This window comes from Suricata suricatta, chromosome 6 (assembly GCF_006229205.1).
Source record: "Suricata suricatta isolate VVHF042 chromosome 6, meerkat_22Aug2017_6uvM2_HiC, whole genome shotgun sequence".
Classification (NCBI taxonomy): domain Eukaryota; kingdom Metazoa; phylum Chordata; class Mammalia; order Carnivora; family Herpestidae; genus Suricata; species Suricata suricatta.
This window is the reverse complement of record NC_043705.1, coordinates 85,028,889-85,037,809: the sequence shown is the minus strand read 5'-3', so window position 1 is coordinate 85,037,809 and position 8,921 is coordinate 85,028,889.

Here is an 8,921-nt window from a genome sequence, read left to right as displayed (position 1 = left end):
TATCCAGGTGCTCTTCTCTTGTCTTTCCTTGAAGCAGCAGCCTACAAGGCCAGGTGTCTCAGATGCCACTACATAATGGTGGTGTCTCCGTCAGTCTGGATCCCTAAGTGACTGTGTGGAGCAGAGCCCTGACCCACTTGCATCAGACATACGGTGTGCGAAAGAAATAAACATCTGTGTGGTAAGCCTCTGAGACTTAGAGGGGTTTGTTACGACGCCAGAGCCCAGCCCGCCCTGACGGCGCTGCAGAGCTAAATACTGTCCTGACCTCTGATTCTGAAGAGAAATCTTCTGATGTTACATGTTGGGCGCCAATTAAAGATAATACTCAATGTGGTGCGGGCTGAGCAGAACACCTCTGCAGGCTAGGCATCGCCTGCTGGCATAGGCTTGCCACCTGGCATCTTGGGCTACACCATAGGACCTCGGAGGACTGTACAAAGAACATGAGCTAACTCAGTTCTTTGCACTTTTCTGGGCAATTTCATACACTTGTGGGCGTATCAGGACAGAACGAGACTCTCTCTCTGGTCTATGATTAACTGGAAGAGAATGCCTGGTTACAAACAAGAGAGAAAGAAGGCAACACTGTGGCTCTTGGAAAAGCTGCTGAAAAGCTACACTGGGGTGTTGAAGGCCTGTGACGGCAGCTCCAAGACCCTGGCTGAATCAGCCTTGAGTGATGTAGGCAATGGGGATTAAGAACTTGGCTCTGCTACTGGCTGTGTGACCTTGGGCAAGTCACCTCATGTCTCTGAGCCTTGGTCGCCTTGCAGGGAAGTCTGGGATTATTGTAGAAACTGCTTCTCAAGGATGCTGACAGGAAGAGGACTCCCAGGAAGGGCTTGATAAGTGCCACAGCGGTTCCTACCCACTGTCTAGCCAGTCAGCGCACAGAGCTGGCTTCCAGCGTGCTCCCTCCTTACCATTGCTCTCTGGGGAGGCTCTGGGGAGGGAAGAGGCCAAGGTTGGCCTTCCTGAGACCTGCAGCCTTGGTGCCCCTGGGTCTGGTCAGTTGCAGCCTGGCTGTGTTCATTTCCTGTGGCTGCTGTCACAAATTACCACAACTTTGGTGACATTTTTTTTCATGGTGGTAAAAAAATGTATCAGCTTACCGTTTTTAAGGGTGTAGTTCAGTCGTGAACAGTATATTCATGTTGTTGGGAAACAGAGCTCCAGAAGTTTTTCCATCTTGTGACACTGAAACTCAATATCTTGGTGACTTTTAAAACAACACATGTTTATTATCTCACAGTTCTGGAGGCCAGAAGGCCAACATCAGTCTTCCTGGACTAACGCCAGAGTGCAGGCAGGGCTGGCTCCTTGTGGGGGCTCTTGGGGAGAATCCACGTCCTTGCCTTTCCTGGTTTCTGGGGGCTGCCAGTCCTCTGTGGCTCAAGCCCCCTTCCTCACACCACTCCAGCCTCCTGCTTCTGTTGTCACATGTACTTCTATGTCTAATCTGCCTCTGCCTGCCTCTCATAAAGACACATGTGACTACTTTTAGGGTCCACCCAAATAATTCAGGACAGCTTCTCCTTCTCAAGGTCTGTAACTTCATCACATCTGCAAGCTCCCTTTTGCCACATATGGTCACACTGTCACAGGTCCCAGGGATTAGGACCTGGATATCTGTAGGGGCCACTATTCAGCTGCGACACTGGCCACTGCAGTTTGCTCAGGGTCTGGGTGACTTCCCTGGCAGCCAGGAGGAGCAGGTAGGTGGGGGAATGGGAAGGGGGTCCTGGCACAGCAGAGCAGCGAAACTTGGGGCCTAGCAGCCTGGCTCTGGCCCTGCTCTAGCCTCACCCTCTGCAATGTGGGAGCAGTTCCTTCCTCCCACTCAGCTCCTGCAGGACCATTTGCTAACCAACAAAGCACTGGGGATACAGACAAAAATTGCTTCTCTCATGGCACTTCTGTTCTGGGGGGAGATGGAGAATGAAGAAGACAAATACATGGAAGGGGAGGCAGTGGGAAGTGCTAAGGAGAAAAAGGAAGCAGGGATGGGAGAGGAGGGTTGGGCAGGCCCCTCTTTGAGCTGTGAAGATTCAGTCCACACACATTTATAAGCATCTATTATGTGCCAGGCGCTCTTCTGGGACCGGGGACACAGCCAAGAACAGACCAAGACAGCCCTGGTCCCCGTCCTGGAAGACCTCCTGTTTTAACAAAGGTGATCAGCCAGGGAGAAGATGGATGGGATGAGCTCAGATAGCAAGGAAGCTATGACAAAACTAAAATGGTGTCCTCAGCGAGAGAGTGATGGGGCCATGTCACACACGGTGAACAGGGAGGGCCTCTGGGAGGAGGTGACCGCTGAGGAAAGAGGGCTCTGGGTTGGAGGGACAGTAAAGTCACCATGGAGGCACTGGGCATGAGAATGCCCAGTACAATGCGTGGGCAGGTGCTCAATAGCGTTGATAGGAAGCAACTGGGTGGGGTGAGGGTGGGGGGCTTCGTGGCATTGGACATCGGCTCAAGGGCTTCATGACCCAGCTGTTGTGGACAGTGTGGACAGTGCTTCTGAGCTATCAGCTGGTCCTATCCGTGGACACTGAGACAGACACAGGGGAAAGGCTGCTGTCACCTGGTGACCACTTTAGGCACAATGAGGGCAGAGCCCAGGCCCCAGCTAGAGTGACCCAGGCTTGGAGCGGCCCCTGTCAGGAAGGAGCCAGCCTCAGGTTCCCTCACTCTGTGCAAAGCCCTGTTCCCGCATGAGGGCTGGTTTCTTTAACAAGACCATCTGTCTGGCTTTCCTCACTCCGCTGAGCCTGATGGGGCCATCCATCTCCCCCATCCCCATCCCCGTCTGTCACCACAAAGGGACCCTGACATCTCTGCCGGGCTCAGAGGGGGACCGGGGCAGGTTTGGCCTCCGGCCTTCCTGTTTATTCTTCTCATCTGGCCACATCTGTCCCCAGTGCTGAGTCACTCGCTCCATCTGCCTGTCCTCGCTGTGGGACAGCGGCCGTCTCTTCCTGGCTCTCCCTGAGCCACGTGGCCACCCACGCGTGCATCGGGTGCCAGCACACGAGTGGGGCTGGGACTGCGAGCAGCTTTGTGGCAGGCTGCGTGTGGGGCGGGGGCGGTGTCCTTCGGGGCCAGCCTCCACTTGCGTCTGCTCCTGACCCCAGAGGGGCACACGGTACATTTGCCGACTCTCGGAGTGGTTGGGCCCTGCCTAAGGCCACAGCCTAGCCCAGCACAAACTGAAATGCTCAGCATAAGGCAGGGCCTTTTCATCTGTATCTGAGAACAGAAAGGAGAGGGAGGGTGGGCTTCTCAAGCCAGAAGTCAAGTCTGAGCAGGGCAGTTTCTAGGGCCTAGAGCTCTGAATTTGGGTGAGTCTTTACAAGTCTGACTTGCTTTATATTTTTTGAAAAACAAACAGCTTGAGGGGCACCTGGGTGGCTGAGTCAGTTAAGCTTCCAACTTCGGATCAGGTCATGATCTCACAGTTCTTGAGTTCCAGCCTTGCATCAGGCTCTCTGCTATCAGTGCAGAGCCCACTTAGGATCCTCTGTCCCCCTCCCTCTCTGTCTCTCTCCCACTCAAGATATATATAATAAACATTAACAAATTAAAAAACAACGTCTTGAGTATGGGGAAGTATACCACCATCATATACCCCATAGGCCAAGCACCTATTTCTCCCTTCCCCTAGCAACAGCACCCTGAGTTTTCCTTGAGCCCCTCCCTCTAATTCCTGGGATTTGGGCAAAGCCGACACCAGGTTGGCTCCAGGAGAGGACACATGACCAAGAATTAGTCAACCAGAACACTGCAAACACCTGTCCGCCCCCACCACACACAAAGTGATTGGTTCAGGGGCACCAAGCCAGGCCAATCAGGGCCAGAATCTTTGCTGAACTTTTCCAAGGACAGGGGTACTCCTTTCCCCTGGGTCTGGGAGTGAGTGGGTTGTGGAATGGGATCTCTCTGTTGCTGCCAAGTGGTGAAAGCCAGCTTGTGAAGGAAACTGGCACAGAGGAGAGCAGAGCCAAAACACGGAGAATGAGAGCAGTTTTAACAAGCCCCTAGATCCAGCTGGGCCTGAAGCCAGCCCACCTCTGGACTTTTCCATTATCTCTGCCAATATATTCCCTTTTACAATGTAGTTTGAGTTGGGTTCTGTCACTTGCAACCAGAAGAGTCTTTGATACATTCCTAAAAGGGACTAACACCTGCCTGATATGCAGTAGGTACTCAGTAAGTATTTATTTTAAAATAAGGCCTTTGTGAGCAAAAAAAAAAAAAAAAAAAAAAGCCCTTCTCAAGAGCTAACATATCATATGATTCCATTTACATAACATTCTCGACATGGCAGTTATGGAGACGGCAAACAGATTAGTGGTTGCCAGGGGTTAGAGACGGTGGAAGGGAGGGAGGTGGATGTGACAATAAAGAAGTGGCACAAGGGGCATCTTTGTGGTGATGGAACAGCTCTGTGTCTTGATTGCTGTGGTGACTTCTCGAATCTCCACAGGTGATAAAATGACAGAACGATATGCACACATTGTACCAATGCCAGTTTCCTGGTCTTCGTGTCATCCTGGAGTTATGTAGGATGTAATCATTGGGGGAAAGTGAGTGAAGGGTACATGAGGCCTCTCTGTGCTAATTATGCAACTTACTGTGAATCTATAATAATTCCAAAATAAAAAGGGAAACTTTTGGTAGGCTGTCACAACCCAGAAGTTCTTGGACCCTAAATGACAGAGAGCATGGATGTTGGAATCAGAGGGACGTGAGTCTGAACCCCAGCACGGCCATTCATGAGCTGAGTGCCCTGAGGTTGGTCACGTCACATGTCCTCTCTCAGCCTCAGTCTGTGAAATGGGGCTCATCGGCCTAACTTGTAGAGTGGTAATGAAGAGAAAATGAAATGTACTGTGAATTGCCTAGCTCAGTGCTTGGCATATGGTAGGCAATAAACAATAGCCGATAGATGCAGCAGGATATAAATACAAGGCTCAACAAAGAGGATGTGTAGTGTAGGGGTCGAGACTTTGGGCTCTGGAGCCAACCTCCCTGGGCTTGAATCCTGTCTCTATGGCTCCCTGGTTTGGTGACCTTGGCTAGGCTACTTGACCTCTCTGGCTCTCACTCTCTTCATCTGTAAAATGGAGACCTACTGTAACATGGCACCTACTTCATAGGCTAGTTTAGAGGATTAAAAGAGACAATGCACCTGAGGCCATTAGGGAGTGCCTGGCATTTGGTGAGGACAGCAAACAAACGCTGAGCGCTGGCTGGGTGGGGAGTCTCTCCCCCTGGGTGGAGACATGGAGGGGGGGGGACCTGGCCACTAGGGAAGCTCTGCAGCAACCTTACCCCAGGGAAGGGCACCAATTTCCCTGGAGGCTCTCCTTCAGGGTCCTATAGCCAATGATGTGTGGGGCCCATGGCCAAGCAGGAAATCTGATCCCGGGGCCCAAGGCATCCCTGCTCCAAGAACTCAGGCTCTCCCCTTCCCCCTCGCATCCACTCCGAGGAAGGTACACCCAGACCTGGACAGGACTTTGCACAGAATACACTTCAAAGAACAGACTTTCAGGAGAAAGTAAGGCATGTATGGCTTGCCATCCGTGAAAGAAATTATGGACACAGTGGGCGCTGGGTGGTGTGGCTCAAGGGGCATTGAAGTTTCTCTGACCCCAGGCATGTATTTCATGGTTCCCTTGTGGCTTTGAGATGTCTAAAATTCCTTCATCACCGCACCTGTCCCTTAGATTGAACATTGCCCACTCCTGTGCTCTGTTCCTCTCTTAAATCTAGAAGAGTAATACATGAAGCCCCTACAGTGTGAATTATTTTATGACAGGGTTTGGGGTAAGGCCTGGTAAAAGTGAACAGTGGAGGGGCGTAAGAACAGGGGGAGAATAATGCTGAAGGCGAACTTTGCCTGCCCTGGTTGGCTCTTGGTGATGATCTATTTAAAGGCATCTCTGCGCTATCCCTGTTGATGTAGATCCATTTGAACAGTTTCAGGGCTACAGTCTATTTAATGCAGCTCTGAGCCTGGCTGCACAGGGGCCCAGAGCGAAGAGGAGGCTGTCTCCTGGCAATGCTTAATATCGAGGTGAGCACGTGGAGCTCCTAAGTAGGAGGAGCAGCTGTGCCAGGCAGCAGTGGCCGCATTTGGCAACCCAGTGCTTTCTGCTGTTGGGATGATGGAGCTGGAGGTGAAAACTCCTGCCCTGGGGCCAGGCAGGAGCACTTGTGAGAAGAGACTCTCAATTTCAAATGAGCTGGTGAAGCGGTGGGATGAAGAGGCTTGATTAAGTAGTGGTTGAGAGTAAGCCAGCACCCAAGCTGGCTTCAAGCAAATAAGGGAGTATGTTGGTTCATGTGGAAACCATCTTCAGGAATGGCTGGATCCAGGACTTCCTGTGAGAACATTCCATAGTTCCTGAGACCACATGTTCTATTTGGGGAGGATGTGGGAGGGAGAGCAAGTCTCTGGCCAGGCATTATCTGTAAGTCCTGAGATTCTTTCTCGTTGGTCACATGCCCATTCCCCCAACCAGTCACTGTGGCCAGAAGGACAGGATATGCTGATTTGATTTGGCCCACTCCAGGGGGCCAAGGGAGATGGAGAGAGTTTCAATTTCTATTCAAGCTTCACTGAGGGCAGGAGGCCCAGAGCAAGGATGACCTGGCTAGGAAGAAACCAGGACGTTAGCTGATAATGACAGCTCACCTATGTTCACATGCTTTATCCAATTTCCCCTTCTCAACAGCCTCTGCAGAGATTCTTCTTCCCATTTGACAGATGAGAACATGAGGTAGAGGAGCTTGTCCAAAGCCACATCCCCAGAGAAGTATTCCAGCCTTATACTACTCTTTCTAAGTCCTTTCCAACCTCTCCTTGTTCAGCCTGTCCTCCCCCATCCCCCTCCCCCACCACTGCCCTGGATATTCCGGAACACTTAGACTCCCAGATATAGGACCCAGAAAGGATCTTGGAGCTCATTGCTGCCAGTTTCCTTCAGTGACATGCTTAAGGTCACACAGCCAGTGAATGCAGACCAGAAACTGGAACCCATGTCTAACTGTCCTGTCTGCCCCGCTGCCTAGAAACCTGGTCTTAATTGCGGGGGCCTGGTGCCCATTTGCTTGCTGGCCTCAGTTTCTCATTTCTCCATGGCCTCACTCTGAGGGCCCTGTGGCTCTGGCAAGCTGACGGAGGGGCTATGCTTTCCCGGGTCTCAATGCTACAGTCTTACTCCTCCTCTACAACATTTTCTTTCTCGCTAATTGCTTTGTTCTAATGCTTGAGAGATAATTTTCTTCTGTTACTTTATTTCTACAGTTAACACCTCCAATTAATTTCATAGCTCTTGAAAGTTCTCACGTAAGTTGCCCTATAAACTCTTCCAGTTTAACCGTTGTGTGTGAGAACATCTCTGGAAGCCTGGTGATGTAGTCACGCCTACTGCATCCGAAGCACTTGGGCCACATTGTTCGCATTTAAGGTTCATAATAGCTTTCAAGAGTAGCTTCATTTTACAGAGAGGGAAAATTGAGGCTCTGGGGCCCTTGAGCTGGGATTTGAGCCACCACCCCTCCTCTGTCCTGAGCTCCTGGTGCAGGGAAAGCTAGTGGTCAGTCTCAGTTCCCAGCTGCACTTCTCTCCTTCTGGGGTGGCCCTGGAGTGAACTTGGTGGCCACGCCAGCTCCGCCCCTGGTGATTCTCTGCCCGTCCCTGGATGCTGCTCTGAGAAATTGCCTGGCAGGTGGGAGGATGTGAAATTGAGGGGAACACAGGGTCTCAGCATCCGTGCGTGGACCAGAAAAAAGAGTGGCAACTCCAGCGTCTCCAAGGGAGAGGAGGGGGAAAATGCAACACCAACTACATTTGCAGAGAAATAAAAAAATGATTTCAAATTCTATTTTCCCGTCTCTCTCAGCACATCCCCTGGCGCTATTTTATCTAGTAAATAGGAGGCCTACTTGTTATTCTCAATTATGATATTAATTCTCTGGGTGACCCTGGGCTACTTACCTCACCACTCCGAGTTGGTTTCTCTATCTATCACCACCCGCTCAAGGACAAAAAGATGTTCTCGCAGGAGGGGAGTGCCCTGTGTCTGAAACAGACCTGGGCCCTCATTACCCAGCAGGCACTGCAGGTGGGGGCATGGGGTGGCCAGCAAGGGGTGGGCAGCATCTTGGCTTGAGACACCTGCTCTTATTCTCCCTCCTCCTTCCTAACCACAGACCCCTCCCTCCAGACCATTTCTTGTGCTTGTTAGCTTCACAGACTCTTCTGCCAACCTCCTTGTCCTGTTAGGTTCTGGAATTTTTTCCTCCTCCTCCGCCTCCCAGGGTTGGGGGAAGGGTGGCTGCAAATTCCCAGCTGGGTACGAACTTCCACCATCATGTGGTTGGTTAGATATTATTTTCATATATTTCTAGCCATCTCCCCTCCTTGGGGGGGGCAAGGTTGCTACGGGTAATTGGCCTCAAATTTGTTTACCTCAGCTCTCAATGCTCCTTCTCCCTCTCCTCTCTCTCTCCATCTCCTCCATCCCACCGTGGCTCCCTAAGCCATCTGGAATTTGGCTCCCCATTTCCCCTTCCCCCACATGTGAGCTGGAGAAGGCCAGTTTGAGCACCGTGTGGGAGGCCCAAGCTTCCCTCCAACATGGGCAACTGGATTTGGAAAACAGCTCATAGTGACAAAGGAAAAATATAAATAATGAACTGCAGAGACCCTGGGACGGGGCTTGGCAAATACAGAGGAAACAAATCCCTGATGAAAAATTCTAATGATTTTTTTACTCCTGTTCAGAACTGAAGACTAATTCTGAAATACTGGTTGTCAGGAAAGAAAAGGTTCGGGTGGGGGCTTCTGCAGGAGACAAAAAACCCTGGGGCCTGGAGGGCTCTCAGCTCTCCCACTGGCCGGC